A 21,050-nucleotide genomic window follows, 5' to 3' on the forward strand; every position below is an offset into this window, starting at 1 on the left:
TGCAGAAATCCACATAGATGAGTCCAATTATTACCAAAAGATATATACAACATTGTGCTTAAGCACAATATTGTATACATGCATGTGCTTCATGTAATATGCCACATGAAGAACTACCCAAATGTCTATGAGTAGAGGTAATTAATAAAATCTGTTACATTCATATGATGAAAACATTCCATTAAAATGTTCCAAACCAACAGTGTTTTTGAAAGTTTATTTAATCTTGGAGGAATCTTCTAGGAATTAATATCTGTTCAATTAAAAGGATCTTTGACAAAGTTCCACCTCTTTTTTGTTTCCCTTCTATTTTATTTTACTTTAATAAAATGAAAACTAATACTTATTTTGAAGACCATGTATGATATAAACTAATCATTCATTCAAAAATTCATTTCTGTAAAGGTATCTTTCTTTTTTTGCTTTTCACCTGCTAGCCTATCCTTTTATTTTAAAAATGAATGGGGCAATGTTTGTAGTGATTTTGACTCAGTGTAAGAACTAGATAATTCTGACATTACAAATTCATATATTTATTGAATCTGCCTTCATATGTTCTTATAATACTTGATTTTACAGTAATTAACATGGTATAATAAATTTATTAAGAGACTATCCTTTATTTTTAACATATATATCTCACACTTATATTTTATGAACATTTCTATATGTTGTCAATTAAACTATGTGGTCAATTTGCACTTTGATGAAAAGCTTTAAGATTCTTAACATTTATATGCTAGATTTTGTTATTTTTTAATTGAAAATTTACAGAATTCACGTTTGTTTTGAAAACAAGTCTATGTTTTAACAGTTTACAAATTTGATACATTGGAGACTTTAACAGCAAAATCGGTTTTACACATGACCTCCTTTATCTATGATCAAATCAGTTTCTCTTTTTTTGATATTTTAAAAGTTTATTTCTATTGAAACTAGCCAGCAGCCCCAATTCTTTGATAAATGAGCTCATGTCTTTCTAGCACAATGTCTATAGACCTCGCTCATGGTAACTTTCTTCCCATCCCCTTCCAAAAAGGCACCTTCTATCATGATGCACATTTTAAGTTGAAATTGTCAATACAAACCTCAAAGTGCAAGCTTATTGAATAAGGCTGAGAAGAGCAGTAAACAGACAAAAATATGCATCACCTAAATAAAAGAAAATTCATGTATTTACAAAGTTCAGTAACAGGTTTTCAAATGCAGAAATTAATGCACAGGAAAATGTTGGTAATAGAGTTTGGATGTCTTGAATGCTGAAAGAAATGAACAGACACAGAAACACATTAAGTTTTAGCTATAGGTCAATTAATGAACCTATGCGGTCCCCACACCATCACATATTTTAGTTCCAATTCTTCCTTTTAGGCACGAGCAGATTACCATATTCTTTGTAATGGTTGATGGTAACCATTAATAATGTTGAATTATGGTAGCAAGTTTAAATATCCCTTCATTTACTGAGCCATCCATCCAATCAGGGAAGTATGCAACATGCCTCATAGAATAAGAACAGAATTTTAAAAGCTGAGGTTCTATCATAAAAATATGAATGGAGGAAAACCAAGTAGTATCTGTGCAACACAGTGCAGTATTTTGTACAGAATATTGTTAAGGCTGTCCATAAATTAAAACTGATATTCATTAAAAGAACTTACTGCTGACTGCACTTTTGAGTGCTCAACATGTTTAGAAATGCACTGTCTACATGAGTGCTGCTTAACAAAAAGAACAAGATCACACACAGTGTGGGGCAACACATACATGAGTGTAGCATAAAGTTTTATCTACTACAGTGGCTTATGTGAATAACAATTTAAGTGACCCAGTATTAATATATCCCTTTATGTATATGGACATCACTAAACTACAAAACTCGTTCGTTTTAACTTTTTATACATCTCCGTATCAAGAAGCAAACAATACACAGTATCAGTTTGTCAGTTCTCTGTGTGATTGACTATTAAAAAACCTGCAGACGTTGCACATGATTACATTAGTTAGAGCAGGCAGGTCTAGAGTTGTCACAATAATCAAGATGTCTGATGGCATCAGACAAGAGTGCCAAACTTTACATTAATAAGAGAGAAAAATAAGAATTTTTACTTATTTCAAAATAAATACTGTGCTGAAAGTCTATGACTGGATATAAAAAGTCAAGAGTTACAGTGTCATGCAGCAGCACTGATTTAATGACTAGAGATAAAAAGAACAAATGGGGGGTGGGGCAAGACGGCAGAGGGCCAGGGTCCCAAAGTCACCTGTCCCACCAGCTTACCTAGATAACTTTCAAATCATCCTGAAAACCTAGGAAATTGACCGGAGCTTTAAAGACACAACAGCTGGAATGCTACAGAGAGAAGAGTTTGCGCTTCTAACAAGTACAACTCATTTTTAGCCACTCTGCACTGAGCAAAATGACTAGAAAGAACTCACCACAAAGAAAGAATCAGAAACAGTACTCTCTCCCACAAGTTACAAAATTTGGAGTACAATTCGATGTCAGAAAGCCAATTGAGAAGCACAATTACAAAGCTACTGGTGGCACTGGAAAAAAAACATGAAGGATTCAAGAGACTTCATGACTGCAGAATTCAGATCTAATCAGGCCAAAATTAAAAATCAATTAAATGAGATGCAATCCAAACTGGTAGTCCTAACGACGAGGGTTAATGAGGTAGAAGAACAAGTGAGTGACATAGAAGACAAGGTGATGGCAAGGAAGGAAGCTGAGGAAAAAAGAGAAAAACAATTAAAAGACCATGAGGAAAGGTTAAGGGAAATAAATGACAGCCTCAGAAGGAAAAATCTACGTTTAATTGGGGTTCCAGAGGGCGCCAAAAGGGACAGAGGACGAGAAAGTGTATTTGAACAAATCATGGCTGAGAACCTTCATAACTTCGGGAGGGAAACAGGGATTCAGATCCAGGAGATAGAGAGATCCCCACTAAAATCAACAAAAGCCGTTCAAAACCCCGACACTTAGGAGTGAAACTTGCAAATTCCAAAGATAAAGAGAAAACCCTTAAAGGAGCAAGAGACAAGAGATCCCTAACTAATATGGGGAGAAGTATTAGATTAAAGCAGACCTCTCCACCTGGCAGGCCAGAAAGGGCTGACATGATATATATAGGGTAATAAATGAGAAGAACCTGCAACCAAGAATACTTTATCCAGGTCTCATTCAGAATTGAAGGAAAGATAAAGTGCTTCCAATATAGGCAGAAACTGAAAGAATATGTGACCACCAAACCAGCTCTGCAAGAAATATTAAGGGGGACCCGGTAAAAGAAAGAGGAAGTCCAAGGAAACAATCCACAAAAACAGGGACTGAATAGGTATCATGAGGACACTAGATTCATATCTTTCAATATCTTTCAACTCTGAACATGAATGGGCTTAATTACCCCATCAAAAGGCGCAGGGTTTCAGACTCCATAAAAAAGCAAGACCCATCTATTTGCCGTCTACAAGAGGCTCATTTCACACAAAAAGGACACCTATAGGCTGAAAATAAAAGGTTAGAAAACCACTTACCATTCAAATGGTCCTCAAAAGAAAGCAGGGGTAGCCATCCTTATATCAGATAAATTAAAGTTTATCCCAAAGACTGTAGTAAGAGATGAAGAGGAACACTATATCATATTTAAAAGATCTATCCAGAAGAGGACCTAAAATCATGAATATCTATGCCCCAAATGTGGGAGCTGCCAAGTATATCAATTAATAACCAAAGTCAGGACATACTTAGATAATAAAACACTTATACTTGGTGACTTGAATATAGCACTTTCTACAAATGACAGACATTCTAAGGACAACATCTCCAAAAAAACAAGAGCTTTATTTTTTTTTTTTTTAAAAACAAGAGCTTTAAATGATACACTGGACCAGATGGATTTCACAGATATTTACAGAACTGTACATCCAAACGTGACTGAATACACATTCTTCTCAAGTGCACATGGAACTTTCTCCAGAATAGACCACATACTGGGTCACAAATCAGGTCTTAACCGATACCAAAAGATTGGGATCATCCCCTGCATATTTTCAGACCATAATAGTTTGAAACTAGAACTAAATCACAAGAAAAAGTTTGGAAGGATTTCGAACACGTGGAGGTTAAGGACCATCCTGCTAAAAGATGAAAGGGTCAACCAGGAAATTAGGGAAGAATTAAAAAGATTCATGGAAACTAATGAGAATGAAGATACAACCATTCAAAATCTATCGGATACAACAAAAGCAGCCCAGAGGGGGAAATACATCACAATACAATCATCCATTCAAAAACTAGAAAGAACTCAAAAACAAAAGCTAATCTTGCACCTAAAGGAGCTGGAGACAGAATATTACTCAGCCATTAGAAATGACAAATACCCACCATTTGTTTCAGCGTGGATGGAACTGGAGGGTATTATGCTGAGTGAAATAAGTCAATAGGAGAAGGACAAATATTATATGGTCTCATTCATTTGGGGAATATAAATAATAGTGAAAGGGAATAGAAGGGAAGGGAGAAGAAATGGGTAGGAAATATCATAAAGGGAGACAGAACATGAAGACTCCTAACTCTGGGAAATGAACTAGGGGTGGTGGAAGGGGAGGAGGGCGGGGGTTGGGGGGGAATGGGTGACGGGCACTGAGGGAGGCACTTGACGGGATGAGCACTGGTTGTTATTCTGTATTGGCAAATTGAACACCAATAAAAAATAAATTTATTATTAAAATAAAAATAAAGGAGCTGGAGAAAAAAGAGCAAATAGATCCTACACCCAGCAGAAGAAGAGAATTAATAAAGATTTGATCATAACTGAATGAAATAGAGACCAGAAGAACTGTGGAACAGATTAACAAAACCAGGAGTTGGTTCTTTGAAAGAATTAATAAGATAGATAAACCATTAGCCAGCCTTATTAAAAAGAAGAGAGAAAAGACTCTAATAAAATCATGAATGATAAAGGAGAGATCACCACCAACACCAAGGAAATACAAATGACTTTAAAAACATATTCTGACCAGCTATACGTCAATAAATTAGGCAATCTAGAAGAAATGTATGCATTTCTGGAAAAACACAAACTACCAAAACTGGAAGAGGAAGAATAGGAATACCTGAACAGGCCAATAACCAGGGAGGAAATTGAAGGAGTCATCCCAAAACTCCCAAGACACAAAAGTCCAGGGCCAGATGGCCTCCCAGGGGAATTTTATCAAACGTTCAAAGAAGATACCACATCTATTCTACTAAAGCTGTTCAGAAAGATAGAAAGAGAAGGAATACTTACAAACTCCTTCTATGATGCCAGCATCACCTTAGAATTAAGATATGTTAATTACCCAAAATCAGGCAAAGACCCCACCAAAAAGGAGAATTATAGACCAATATCCCTGATGAAAACAGAGGCAAAAATTCTCAACAAGATACTACACAATAGGATCCAACAATACATTAAGAAGATTATTCATCATGACCAAGTGGGATTTATCCACGAGATGCAATGCTGGTTCAACACTTGTAAAGCAATCAACGTGATTGATCATATCAGCAAGAGAAAAAACAAGAACCATATAGGAGGCTTTCCCCTAAGATCAGGAACAGGACAGGGATTTCCACTCTCACCACTGCTATTCAACATAGTACTGGAAGTCCTAGCCTCAGCAATCAGGCAACAAAAAGAAATAAATGGTATTCAAATTGGCAAAGAAGTCAAACTCTCCCTTTTCTCCGATGACATGATACTGTACGTAGAAAACCCAAAAGACTCCACCCCAAGATTGCTAGAACTCATACAGCAATTTGGCAGTGTGGCAGGATACAAAACCAATGCCCAGAAATCAGTGGCATTTGTGTACACTAGCAATGAGACTAAAGAGAAATTAAGGGGTCAATCCCATATACAATTGCACCGAAAATCATATGACACCTAGGAATAAACCTAACCAAAGTTGTAAACTATCTATACCCTGAATACTACAGAACACTTCTGCAAGAAATTGAGGAAGACACAAAGAGATGGAAAAATATTCCATGCTCATGGACTGGAAGAATTAATATGTGAAAATGTCAATGTTAACCAGGGCAATTTACACATGTAATGCAATCCCTATCAAAATACCATGGACTTTCTTCAGAGAGTTGGAACAAATTATTTTCAGATTTGTGTGGAATCAGAAAAGACACCAAATAGCCAGGGGAATAATACAAAAGACAACCTGAACTGGGGGCATCACAATGCTGGATTTCAGATTGTACTACAAAGCTGTGATCATCAGACAGTGTGGTATTGGCACAAAAACAGACACAACATGGATGGAACTGGAGGGTATTATGCTGAGTGAATCAAGTCATTCGGAGAAGGACAAACATTATATGGTCTCATTCATTTGAAGAGTATAAAAAATAGTGAAAGGGATTAAAGGGGAAAGGAGTGAAAATGAGTGGGAAATGACAGTGAGGGTGACAGAACAGGAGAGATTCCTATCTCTGGGAAACGAACAAGGGGTGGTGGAAAGGGAGATGGGTGGGGGGCTGGGATGACTGGGTGATGGGCACTAAGGGGGGGACACTTGACGGGGTGAGCACTGGGTGTTATGTTATATGTTGGCAAATTGAACTCCAATACAAAAATTATTTAAACTCCAAATAGTTAACATAGAGTGTAATATTAGTTCTAGGTGTGCAATACAATGATTGCAGACTTCCATATAACACCTGATGCTCATCATGTCAAGTGCACTGCCTAATCCCCATCACATATTTACCCATCCCCCCACTAATCTCCCCTCTGGTAAGCATCAGTTTGTTCTCTGTGGTTAAGTGTTTGTTTCTTGTTTTGCCTGTCTTCTTCTCTCTTTTTTCCCCCTTTGCTCATTTGTTTTGCTTCTTAAATTCCACATATGAGTGAAATCATCCAGCATTCGAATTTAAAAAATTCTTTGAATAGCATTTTGTGGTTTAATTGCAGAGACCTTGCACTTCTTTCATTTGATTGATTCCTTTGTATTTTGTCTGTTTAGTGCTATTGTGTATGGTTTGGTTTTAATTTTTTTGAAAACATTGGTTGGTTGCTAATACATAGAAAATGATTGATGTTTATTTATTGGCTTTATACCCTGTGATCTTGCTAAACTCACGTATGTATTCTAAGAGCTTGTAGGTTCTTTTGAATTGAGTATACATGTAACTATACCATCTGTGAATAAAGATATTTTAATTCCTTCCTTTCAATATAGTTGATCAATTATTTATTTATTTATTTATTTATTTATTTATTTTTAAGATTTTATTTATTTATTCATGATGGACAGAGACAGAGACAGAGACATAGGCAGAGGGAGAAGCAGGCTCCCCACGGGAAGCCCAATGCAGGACTCAATCCCGGGACCCTGGGATCATGCCCTCAGCTGAAGGCAGACACTCAAGCACTGAATCACCCAGATGCCCCTTGATCAATTTTTTAAATTGATTTTCCTCTACTTCAGTAGTCAGGGTTACCACGATATTTTTGGACACAAGTGGAGATAATAGCCAACCTTGGATCCTTTCTACCATTCAAGTCTCAGGAAGAACACTTTCAGTAATTCATCATTAATTATGTTGTCTGAGTGTGATCCTTATCAGAGCAAATAATTTTCTTCTATCCCTTTGTTTCTATATATGTATGTGTATATATGTATATATATATAATATTATATCATCTATCTATCTATCTATCTATCTATCTATCTATCTATCTATCATCTATGTTTTATTGGAGTTTGGTTTGCCAACATATAACATCCAGTACTCATCTAGTCAGGTGCCCCTTGGTGCCCATCACCCAGTCAGGCCATTCCCCCCCCCTCCCCTGCTGGTACCCCTTGTTCGTTTCTCAGAGTTAGGAGTCTCTCATGTTTTGTCACCTCTCTGATTTTTCCCACTCATTTTCTCTCCTTTCCCCTATAATCCCACAGGTAGGCCACATTATTCTACTAACAAACAGAAACATATTCACTAAATACAAGTCTCAGACAGGGTTATTCTGAGACCATGATAAAATGAAACAAAGCATGGCTGTTCCATAATTGTGTCCAAGCACAGGCAAAAGGAAAGTCCCTGTGCCACACATAAAATACCATACACCCACTCTCTTGGACAAAATGAGTGACTGCTGCTTCTTTACCAACTATAAATTTATCATCCTTTGAATCCCTCCTTCCTGTAGATAAGGTGTATTGAGATAGACAACCAATGAGAAGATTATCCATGCCTTCTGAAAGCATTCAAATTAGACTGGATCTTCCCTTGTGTTACATCATCCTTCAATCATTCGACCAAAGCTCAAATCCTGTAGAAGGTTCTCTTTAACAGCCTCTTACTGACACTCCCTGTGATTCTCCATGGTGTGTGTTCCCCCTCATTGCAACTTGTTTAATTAATGTTCCTGGAGCTCTTTTGGCTGGAGGACATTGAAACCTTAAGCTACGAAATTTGCTTGATGCTTTGGATGAAAATCAGTTGGCTATGTGAATAGGTGGCTCTATTTCTGGAGTTGATTATCATCCATTTGTCTATTTGTCTACTCTTAAAGTCTTGATTGCTGTATATTGTCTTGATTACTGTAACTTTATAGCAAGTCCTGACGTAGGGTAACATAACCTGTCTTCCTCAAGAATGTGTTGACAATTCCAGATACTTGGTTTTTCTACATACGTTTTTAGTCAATTTGTAAATTACTTTTAGAAGTCTGCTGCAGTTTTCATAGCAGTCAAAATGAATCTGTAGACAATCAGGGGAGAAATGACATATAACTTGAGTTTTTCTAAAAAAAGAAACAAACCAAAACACATACTCTTAACCATAGAGAACAGAGAGTTACCGGAGGGGAGGTGGGTGGGGGATGGGTAGGTAAAACAGGTTGAAGGGGATTAAGAGTACATTTACCTTGATGAGCACCGTGCAGTATATGGCATTGTTGAATCACTACATCGTGCACCTGAAAATGATAGAACACTGGACGTTAACTACACTGCGATTAAAACTTTTTGTTTTTTAGCCTTTTTGCATTTATTTAGTTCTCTTAAGCTTTCTCTTCATGATATTTTGTAGTTTTGGTGTAGGAATATTGTACACTTTTGCTAGATTTATTCTTAGATATTTGGAATTATAACCGTATTATTTCTTAAACTGCACTTCCAATTGGTAATAATCAGTATATAGAGACAGCTGACTTTTTTTAATGACTTACCTGCAACCTTGCTTTTTAATTTAAATTTTGTTAGTTAACATACAGTGCAATATTGATTTCAGGACTAGAATTCAGTGATTCATTGCTTACACAAAATACACAATGCTCATCACAACAACTGCCCTCCTTAATACCTGCCTGCAACCTTATTAAACATACTTATTATTTGGAGCAAGTTTTTGTAGGCTGAACATGTTTTTCCATGAAAAAAATCATGTTATCTAGAAAATCGCATTTTGACTTCTTCTTTGCCAATATTTATAATTTTTATTTTATTTTCTTGTCTTCTAGCACTGATGAAGACCTCTGGTACATCGTTAAATAAGGGAGGGGTTGCCCCTGATCCTATGGGGTGAACACTTAGCCTTTTATGTTTGAGTATAATGTTACACATAAGTTTTTCACTGCTATCCTTCACAGGTTGAGGAAGTTTCCTTCTCTTCCCAATTTTCTGAGAATTTTTATCATATGTGTGTGTTAAATTCTGTCAAAAGCTTCTTTTCTTTCTATTCATAACACCATATCATTTTGTTTTTATTCTGTTGGGATACATTACATTACCAGATTTGTAAATGTTTAAGCAACTTAACATTTTATCCAGTTCACACTGGCCTCATAGAAGGACTTGGGACATTTTCACTTTTAATCAATTTTCTGGAAAAATTTGTGTAGAAATGGCATAATGTCCTCCTTAAATGTTTAAGAGAATACACTGGTGAAACTGACTGGGATGGAGTGTGCTATTTGGAAAGTTTGGATCGTAAGTTCTATGTGGGACCATGTGCATAGCCTGTTTTGCCATATGTCAGTTTGGTAAGTTTGTATTGTTTCAAGGAGTTTTGTCCTTTCCACCTAAATGTTCCAAATTGTTGTTATCCAGTTTTTATGGTATATTTTACTTTCTTTTAAATTTCTACAGAGCCTATAGTGATGTCCAATTCTGCATTTCTTATGATTTTGAGACTTCCTCTCTTTTTCTTGATCTTGTATGTCTCAGGCTATATAAACCTGCCGATTATTTTTAAAGAATGACTTTTCGAATTTGTTGACTTTCTAGAGTTTTTTAGTTTTGTTTTGATGCTCTTCACTGTTATTTTAAGCATTTCATTCTTCTATCTACCATGGATTTGATTTTCTGTTCTTTTTTTTTTCATTTCTTAAGGCAGAAGATGATTGATTTAAGATGTGTCCTACAAATTTAACTTTGATTCAGTTCAGAATATTTTGTAAATTCCCTTGTGATTTCTTCTCAAAAAGATTTATTTTCGATTGAACAAACTTGAGCCTTTTTCTATCATAATCACACCCTGATTCATACAGAGGTTGGCAGGTGTGTGTTTGCAGTCATAAGGGGGAAAAGAAATATGTTCTATTTTATTTTTAAGCCACATTAGTGAGATGTGATTGACATACGAATAGCTGTATATATTTAAGTCATATAAGTTGATTAAAAGTAACTTAGAAAATGTACAAAAGGAAGAAAGGAGGATACAGAGCACCAGCCTAGAGCGTGTCAACCTGTATAGATGTTTAGAGGAAGAGGAGCCCTTAACTAAGTCAAAGGATGGGATCCACGCAGGAAGGAAGAAAACCAGAAGAGAGTGGTTTCATGAAATTCAAGAGATATCAAGGAAGAGGAAGCAGGCAGCATGTTTAATGTTACTAAGAAGTTAAACAGAAGCACAGCAATGATACTGTGATGTCACATCATGCTGGTTGTTGAAGAGCACGAAAAAAGAACGAAAGCACGAAGAGCACGAAAAAAGAAGTTTGTACTGCCATTCCAGTACATGGCAGAGGGGGATGCAAGATTTGTTGGAGGGAGAGGGGAGAATAGGAGACAGCCCAATTAGACAACTTATGATAAAGGCTTTGCTGAAAAGGGTAGCAGGTATGTGGACCAATAATTGGTAGGGAAGTGTAATCAAGGAAGGTATTTGTTTAAAATGGAGTAGAATGGAGCATGATTGTATGCTGATGGGAATAACCACTAGAGCAAAAGAACATGAGGATGCAAGAGAAACAGTGATTACCTGCGGGAGTTAGATCTTTTAAAGGGTCAGAATAAGGATTAGATCAACTAGAGATCTTGCCTTGTTATAATTATGACCTACCTGCCTCAGGCTTCATACTCTTACTTAAAGACATGCTGATACTTACATCCTTGTATGTATGGCCAAATTGAGAATGAGAATATTAGCAAACCAGTAATGGCCAGAGGATGAGGGAATGAGGTTTGAAGTCCATGAGATCCAGACTGAGTACTGGAGGTTAATGTAGACTGACAAATTTAAATGTTGAGAAGTGTGTTGGTTAGGGATTACTGTGTGCCACTGCTAGATCTAGGGCATGCGTGTGAGTGCCTTGGTGTGTTTGTATGTTCAGAGTTGGGGGTTGGAGATGTGGAAAGATCCCATTGTTAAGAAAAAGCCAAATCCCTACAATGAAGGAGAGAATGGAGGGGACTTTCTCTTCCTTGAGGGCAGGGGGTGGGGGGAGAAAAGGGCAGTCCTCAAGACAGAAGAAAAGCTAGGAACAGGAATCAAACCAGAGTGGAATATCCTCAGAAGGCATAACTTTTTGTGGGGAAGAAGGTGATGGGTGATTTTCTATGGGCTCTAAGAACATTGATATTTAGCCATCATTTCCCAGTAGTTTTGTTCCATATTATAATTGCCTCTAGTTCCTCTACTTACCTTTTACCTGACAGTAAGATCTACTGCTCTCATAAAGTCTAGAGTGGTGTTTGGGGGGATTTCAGGAGAAGGGCATCAGGCAAAGCATTGCATTACTGTTCCACTTTGGTCCTACTCCAAGGGAATCTCCTCCTGGACATCCAGACGGAGACCAGCATCCAATCCAATCTGTGATCCCCTGAGAGGGTTTTGACACATAGAGAAGTGGCTGGCAGGTGGATACTGGCAGTGGGCTTGAAGCAAACTCCTCTTACAAACATAACTTGGGTGACTCAAAGAGACCCTGAGATCAGGAGAATGGGCAAAGCTTTGGGTTCTGTCCAGTATGGGTTATTCAATAGGAGTGGGGATGAGATTCCTCAGATTTTTTGGACTTCCAGTACAGGGAAGGGATTCCAGTACATGGGAAATGGTGCCCAGCTGCGACCCAGGAAAAGAGAGTGAGGCTGGACAAATGGACTTCCAGAGATATCTACAAAACTGGGAGAGAAGGGAGGGGCAGATGGGACATGCCCTCACATTTGGTGCTGTCTCTCTTCACAAATTGGTGCACCGGGAAGCCTCATTGTCCTGCCTGGCACCATGCTCGCCCAGCCTCAGAAATGGGGAGAAAATGCAAAGGAAGAAGTTGGCTACACTGGATAAGGGGAGAGGGAAGGGGCGCTTCAGTACTTTTGCTGTATTCCAAAATTGGGAGCCTGGCAGAGACCTCCCTCCTCTGAGTCTCTCCAAGGCCCTTAGTGGAACAGGGGAGGTGGAGCAGGAAGTAGGAGTTTTAATAACTGGTCTCATGGTCTGGGTAGAGGTCTCCCAGGCTAAACAGGAGAGGAAGAAGTTGTCTGTCCTGAGTGACTCCACTACTGTGGATCAAAGATCTTTTCTGGAAGCAGTACTTTTTTGAAATCTGGCCAGAACTGAGGCTCATGTCAGAAAATGGGGCTACTGGAACCCCCACCACCCATAATGTGATAGAGGCTACAGGGTAGGACGAGGAGGAGCAGGTTATGGGGCAGGAATCCTGGGTTTCATGGGCATGATTTGGGGGTACAACAAATTATTGGTGAGAAGGTGGCTAAGGGGCAAGGGAGTCCAGGTCTTCCAACCATGTGGCTACATTATGGAGAGGTAGAAATTCTGGGTTCATATTGGACCTCTCTACAATTTCTGTCCTCCTCCACCAGGCATGGGCACAGGGCAAGATGGAACTAAATAGACTGTGCTTTTATTGTTTTTTTTTTTTTTATTTTAATTTTTTTTAGACTGTGCTTTTAAATCCCTGAATAGGGGCTTGGGTACCTCAGTGGAAGACACATTTCTCTGCCTTTCTCTTTGTCTCATTCTTAGTCCCTAGACATGACAGGAAACAGATAGCTTGGTTACCAGGGGAACTGAAGCTGAGTGATGCATTGGACTGTGGGAGAAAAGCAGAGGTGGTCCTGACATAAAGGCCCTCAGGGGAAGAGATTTGAGCAACGCACTCATATTTGAAAGAATTCACAATTTTTACAGGTAGGTTGAGCCCAGCCCTGTAATTATTATTACACAGAAAACACGCAGGTGCACGCGCACACACACACACACACAAGGAAACACACATTTCTCTGCAGCATACTGCAGGCCCACAGGATTCATTATCCTCTTCCTTTTCTCACTCCTCCCTGCATTGTTTTTCGGTTTCTCCTCATTGCATCTTCCTCTATCCCTCATCTCAGTCTCTCCCTCCTTAGTTTTTCATTTTGGTCCCCCTTTGTTCTGTCCTCTCTTTCCCTCCTCCTTCTCTCTGTTCTTCCTCGCACCCACTCTCCCCTGCCCCTACCCAGCTGCTTATGGAGTGACTAAGAATTAATTCATCCAATTATGATCGGCTAATATGGCCACGCATATTGAGCTTTCAGCCTGGTAGGGCAGTGCGTCATAAAATGAATCACAAAGGCATCATTGTTACATTGCAAATTATGATAAGTGATATGTAATTAAATGACAAGGAGCTATGACTATGAACAATAGGGGAACTAATTTCCATGGTGGGTTCAGTGGAGGGAATGTCACTGGCATTTGGCGTTCTGCCCTCCAGTGTTTTCTTATCGCCTCTTTAGGTAACTCTCTTCCCCTTAATGTTGAGGACAACTATCCTCTTCCATCGTTTGCAGCGGGATGGAACTCTCATGACAGGACCTAGCGATCCTGCCCTCCACTACCCAAGGTGTGAACATGAAGTCCAACTGCATGCCCACTCCTTGGGATCTAACACATGCACCGAAACAGGGTGAGGAGCTATTTCATCGTGTCAGTGGACGCTTGCTCCTGTTTCCAAGTGCCTCCAGGCACCTCTGTTCATGTCCTTCATCCATTCTCCTTCTCATTCTTTGTTCTTCCGTTGATTCTTCCTTCGGTACTCCTGGCTATATCCCTTTCATTAGACACCTAACCCCACAAGGACAAACAGGATGGGTGAGGAGACAATAATTATAAAGTACGAGAAGGTGGAAAGCAGACAGATGAGTGATGTCTGACTTAACTGACTCAAGAGCATTTAATCCTAACCCACCAGTGACAAAAAGTCCAAAGCAATGGTCTTTAATCCTCCTCACCAGACCTTCAGTAGTTTGTGAGATTGGCAGTGGCATGTTCCCCTGCACTTTAGGGGTAATGGTAGGGGTTGTAAATTACATGATGGCTCTAAAGCATAGTTAAGACACAGATAGACACCCAGAACCCCTCTCGGCAACCTCTGGCAGGGAAAATTGCTTTCCCCAAACCCTTGGGAGCTTGAGGAAACACTTACTCTCTGAAGGGGATAAATGGATGATTAATGGACTTTGAGATCTCAGCCTCAGGTGAAGGCAGGCATCCAAACCCAATATAGGGATTTAAGTAAAAAAGCTACATAACAGTTTAATTCCTAGCTTCATTCCCAACTTGTACAAACTGCTGGCATCTTGCCTTTTCCCATAGATGCAGGAGATCCTTCCCTGAGAAACCAAACCATCACAGGAGGAGAGATTCAATAATTATAGCAGGCACAAGACTCTCGAGTTTTCATACTAGTCAGTTCAAAATAGTTTCAAATTTCAATGTGATTTCTTCTCAGAGCGCTGGGTATTCAGGAAGATATTTCTTTCTTTACAAACATATGAGGGATTTTTCTAATGATTTGGGTTATTAATTTACAGTTTAATGGCATGGTGGTCAGAGAATATACAAATCACCAAAGAATCGATTCTTTATGTACACTCCTGGGACTCTCCTTATTAGAATATGTTTCTCTAACTTTTCAGTGGAATGCAACACCAAAACGGAATTGCATGAATCATAAATGTACCACTCAGTAAATTATTATATCACAAATATCTGAGTAGCTACAATCCAGGTCAAGAGATCTGGCATTGCCAGCAACCAAAAATCAGCCTTATCCTGCTACCTAGTCATTGCTATGTGCCACCTCAGCAAGTCTAACCAGTATTTTGACTTTTAACATTTGAATTTTGCCTATTTTTGAACTTCATTGCAAGTGATAAATACAATCATTATAGTACACGTTCTTGTAATCTAGCTTTCTTTTGGCAACATTATATTTTTCACTTACTACTCTTCATTCTTTTGTAGTTTGTTAACTGAGTTCCTGGATATTCATTGCTGAATAATATTTCAACGTGTGTAAATATACCACGATTTTTTGTACAATCTGTTTCTGATGGACATTTCAGTAGTTTCCAGTCTTGGAGTATTAAAAATATTACTGTGGACAACATTCATATGCATGTCCTTTGATTCACATGTGTATGCATTTAGGGCTGTACTGCCTGGATCATTTTTATTACTTTTTCTTTCCTTATGGTATTGTTTGTGCTGACAAGGGATAACCTGGTCTTCTTCATGGTCTCAGAGGGATGACTTTCAATATTTCATGATTAAGTGCAATGGTTTTGGTAGGCTTTTATATTTTCAAGTTTTTTTAAAAAAGATTTATTTATGAGAGAGAGAGAGAGAGAGAGAGAGAGAGCGAGCGCACTTATGAGTGGGGGGAGGGACAGAGGGAGAGAATCTTCAGGCAGACTCCCCTCTGAACAGGGAGCCAAGGCCAGGCTTGATCTCACAACCTGTGAGATCATGACCTGAGCCAAAACCAAGAGTCAGAAGCTAAACTGACTGAGCCACCCAGCTGCTCCTGTTTTTGTAGGCTTTTCAAAATATTCTGATTGGTTTGGGTTTTTTTCTGTTGTTTTTTTTTTCCTGATTGGTTTAAGAGAGTTCTCTTTTATTGCTAGTTTGCTTAGAGGTTTTATCATAAATGTATTTTTACTTTTTAAAATATTTCCAACATTATTGGTATATATATTTGGCATATAACATTGTGTAAATTTAAACAGCATGATGATTGTATACACACACACTCACATATATGTGAAATGATCACTACAATAAAGTCAGTTCATAATTCCCTCACAGTACATAATTATAATAGTTTGGTGAGAATATTTAAGATATTGTTTTTTAGCGACTTTCAAATACATGTAACACTATTGTTAACTATTATCACCATGCTGAACATTAGTACTCCAGAACTTTTTCATCTTATACCTGAGAGTCTGCCTCCCTTGACCAACATCTTCCCACATCCCCCACCCCCTAGCCCTTGGCAAGCACCTTCTACTGTCTGTTTCTATGATGGCGTTGTTTTAGATTCCACATATAAGTGAGATCATACAGTATTTGTCTTTGCCTGTTTGACTTATTTCACTTAGCAGAATGCCCTCAGGGGCCTTCCATGTTGTCACAGGTGGCAGGATTTTCCTCGTGTTTATGACTGAATAATACCCCACTATAAAACCTTTTTTATCCATTCATCTGTTGATAGACACCTAGGTTGTTTTCAAGTTTTGGCTATTGTGCATAATGCTGGAATAAACACCGGGGTGCAGATACCTCTTAGAGATAGTGCTTTTATTTTCTTCAGATATAAACTCAGAATCGGAACTGCTAGATCCTAGGGCAGTTCTATTTTTAACTTTTTGAGGAACTTCCATACTATTTCCCACAGTTCCTGTACCAGTTTACATTCCCACCAACAGTGCACAAGGGTTCGCTTTCTCCACATTGTTGGGTGTTTAGTTTTTAAAACTCAAATTCATGACATATTTTCTTCTGCATCTACAGGGAATGTAACGAATTTTTCTTAATATATTAATTCTGTGAAATACATCTATTTTTCAAGTGCTCAACCACTCCATTTGTAGAACTGTCTTGACTTTCTTCTGATATATTAGCCTTTTAAAACATATAACGGGATTTGTTTTGTTAGTGTTTTATTCGTGATTTTTCCTTCTATGCTTTTGTGAAGGATTGGCCTGTGCATTTCATTTCTTATAATGTTCTTATAATGTTTAGGCCTCATAGAATGAAATGAGAGGTGATTCCTCTTTTTTCCTATTTTCTGGCTGGTATGCAAGATTGCCATTATTTCTTCCTAAAAGTTTTGTAGTTTTAATTGGTGGGGTCATCAGAATATGGAAATTGTTTGTTGCTGTTTTCTTCAGATTCCATGTATTTAGTATTTAGAAGCATTCAGAGGATGGCTTGTTGTTTTTGTGTCATTTGTGTTTTCTTGAAGTTTGTACATTGTATCTAAACCTTCAGATTTATTTACATACAGCTGCTCATGATTTTGACTAATGATCTTGTAATATCCTTATTGTCCGTAGCTATGTCTCTTCATTTGTTCCAGACATTGTTTTTTAGATAACTTCTCTCTTTTACCTTCAGGCCCACAAAGGTGATGGTCAATTGTGCTGTCCTTCTGAAGAACCAACCCTGGCTATTTTGTTTTATCTTTAATGTATTAATGCTCTTATCCTTATTTCATTTCACCTGCTTTCTTCGAGTTTAGTCTGCCCTTCTATTAAATTACTGAAATAGACATGCAGGTTATATTTATTTTTTATGCCTTTCTTTTTGGAGTATATACATTAAGGCAGTATCCTACAAATTTTCATAATACGCAGTTAAAATATATGTATTTAAATTTTTTGTTTTATTTTTATCTTATTGTTAGCTAGAAAGACTTTTCAATACGTAAATGTATTTCTTCCAAGGGTCGCCCCAATGTGATCTCAAGAGTCCATGTTAACTCCTTTTCTGGAAACTTCCTTTTCTCAGTTGTTGTATTCCTGAAGAGCCTGGGCCATGAAGAGTTTGCCTCAGTTTTGGGCAGTGAACTCCTTGATGTTCTGGCAGTAAGTGTTAATCTGGCTTGCAATGAGTAGAGAATCCATCCTGGCAGGAGGCTGGGGTGGTTTGAAAAGTTTGGACAGATCCTCCTCAGGCCAGTGGGGCTTCTCTTTGACTCTGGTGCTGCATATTCCCCTGCCGGTGAGGCTGCTGATACTGATGTTTCTGCTGCTGTTGTTTACTCGTGTTCCTCATGTATGTGTTATATTTAACTATATCTTGGCTCATTTCATCCACTCTGTCCATCAGCAACTGTAGATTCTTCCCCAAATGATTGCTGGCAGCAAGACTGAGCAATTCATGTTTATCTGCTACAGCTGACTTCTTCTCAAGCTCCCACATTAGGACGTTGATCAGATGTGAATTTCTAATTACAATCGGCACTTCTTCAAACATGTGCTCAAAGGTGATATTTCCCTTTTTCAATGCTTCAGGAGAAAAATCCTTCTCTTCACAAACTTCCATTAGTTTAGGAGTCAGTCTGTATGCTTTCAGCGAGAGAGACCCTTGGGCAGCTTTTATGGGATTGTAAATGAGAACGACAGATTCTTCAATGGCATGCTGGTAACTGAACTGAGAATCCAGGAGTGCTCAGGTGACGAACAAACCATAGTATGTGGACTGGTACCAGCTCACGTGGAGGTGATCGATGTTGACATGGCAAAGGCTGCGCATCATTTCCACCTGATACTGGACTTCATCAAAATCAGCATCATCTTCTGTGTGCTGGGGGAAAGGGAAGCAGTTGGTAATTTCAAGTCAATCTTCTACAACCAAGCCCCAAAGCACTTCTTGAACCACTTCGGTTCCTTGTCCCTCTTCTTGATAATGTTTGATTATTTTTAATACCACCAAGCCATCTATCTGCCCTTGCTTCACGGCAGAATCTCCGGACCCGCCTTTGCCTTTGCCTTTCCCCGCCTGGCCGGTGGTGGAGCTGGAAGAAGGGGCAGCAGAGCCGGTGCCTTCCTTGCAGGATGCCATCTTTTCCTAAAATTTCATTAACACTTTCTTCTTTGGGCTCTGAGTTAAATATCCTCTAAGGAAGGATATTTCTTAATAAAAAGCACATGGGTGATTTTCTAGCTATCACTGGTTATTAACTTAAAACCTAATGGCATGGTAGTCAGAGACACTACTCCTTATTATTTCATTGTCTCAAAATTTGCTAAGATGCGCATTATGGTCAACGTGTAGTCAGTTTTGATAAATATAAATAGCACTTAAAAGCCCATGTATCCTGCAGTTGTCGAGTGCACCAATATAAATGCATTCGTTCAATGAGACCAGCATTACATTACCCTGATACCAAAACCAAACAAAGACACGACAACAAAAGAGAATGAATACCTCTGATTAACATAGATGCAAAAAATCCTTAACAAAATACTAGCAAACCAAACCTAACAATACATTAAGAAAATCATTCACCACAATCAAGTGGGATATATTCTCAGGATGCAAAAACGGTCCACCATTTGCAAATCATTCAACACGATACATCAAACTAATAAGAGGAAGTTTAAAACCATATGATCCTCTCAATAGATGCAGAAAAAAACATTTGACAAAGTGCAACATCCATTCATGATAAATACCCTCAACAAAGTAGGTGCAGAAGGAACACACCTCAACACAATAAAGGGCTTATATGAAAAACCCACAGTCAACATCAATACTCAATGGAGAATTACTGAAAGCCTTTCCCCTCACTTCAGGAACAAGACAAGGATGTCCACTCTCATCAGTTTTATTCAACACAGTACTGGAAGTCCTAGCCACAGCAATCAGACAACAAAAAGGAATAAAAGACATCCAAATCTGAAAGGAAGAACTAAAACTTTCACATTTGTAGATGGATGACATGATACAATTTATGGCAAATGCAAAAGGCTCCACCAAGAAACAAATAGAACTAATAAACAAATTCAGTAAAGTCACAGGGTACGAGATGAATGTACAGAAATCTGTTGCATTTCTTTTAGATTGTATTTATTTATTCATGAAAGACAGAGAGAGAGAGAGAGAGAGAGGCAGAGACATAGGCAGAGGGAGAAGCAGGTTCCCTGTGGGGAGCCCGATGCAGGACTTGAACCCAGGACCCCGCGATCACGCCCTGAGCCGAAGTCAGACTCTTAACCAGTGAGCCACCCAGGCGTCCCTCTGTTGCCTTTCTATACACTAATAATGAAGCAGCAGAAAGAGAAGTTGAGAAAACCATCCCATTTGCAATTGCGCCAAGAAGAATAAAATACCCAGGAATAAACTTAACCAAAAAGGTGAAAGACCTGTACTCTGAAAACTACAAAACATTGATGAAAGAACGTGAAGAGGACACAAAGAAATGGAAAAACATTCCATCCTCACAGATTGGAAGAACAAATATTATTAAAATGTCTATGCAACCCAAAGCAATCTACAGATCTAATGCAATCCCCATCAAAACAACTACAGCTCTTTTCACAGAACTAGAACAAAAAAAAAATCCTAAAAATTTATATGGAACCACAAAGGACCACAGAGAGCTAAAGCAATCTTGAGAAAGAAAAACTAAACTGGCAGTATCACAGTTCTAGAATTCAAGTTCTATTACAGAGCAGTAGTAATCAAAAACAGTATGGCACTGCCCCAAAACTAGACACATAGTCAGTGGAACACAATAGAGAGTGCAGAAATTAATGCACAGCTATATGGTCAATTAAGGTATGACAAAAAGGGTGAGAGTATACAACGGGGGAAAAGACAGTCTCTTCAACAAAGACTGTTGGGAAAATTGGATAGCTACATGCAAATGAATGGAACGGGACTGCTGTCTTACACCATACACAAAAAGAAACTCAAAGTGGATTAAGGATCTAAATGAGAGATCTGAAACCATAAAAATGCTACA

The 21,050-nt window shown here is 38.4% G+C and overlaps 1 pseudogene; it reads right to left on the minus strand.

Annotated features, from left to right (window-relative positions):
• Positions 1 to 18,034: 18,034 nt before the first annotated feature.
• LOC121483236 lies at positions 18,035 to 19,144 on the minus strand (annotated as a pseudogene).
• Positions 19,145 to 21,050: the final 1,906 nt, after the last annotated feature.

The sequence above is a fragment of the Vulpes lagopus genome, chromosome X (assembly GCF_018345385.1).
Source record: "Vulpes lagopus strain Blue_001 chromosome X, ASM1834538v1, whole genome shotgun sequence".
NCBI classification, from domain to species: Eukaryota; Metazoa; Chordata; class Mammalia; order Carnivora; family Canidae; genus Vulpes; species Vulpes lagopus.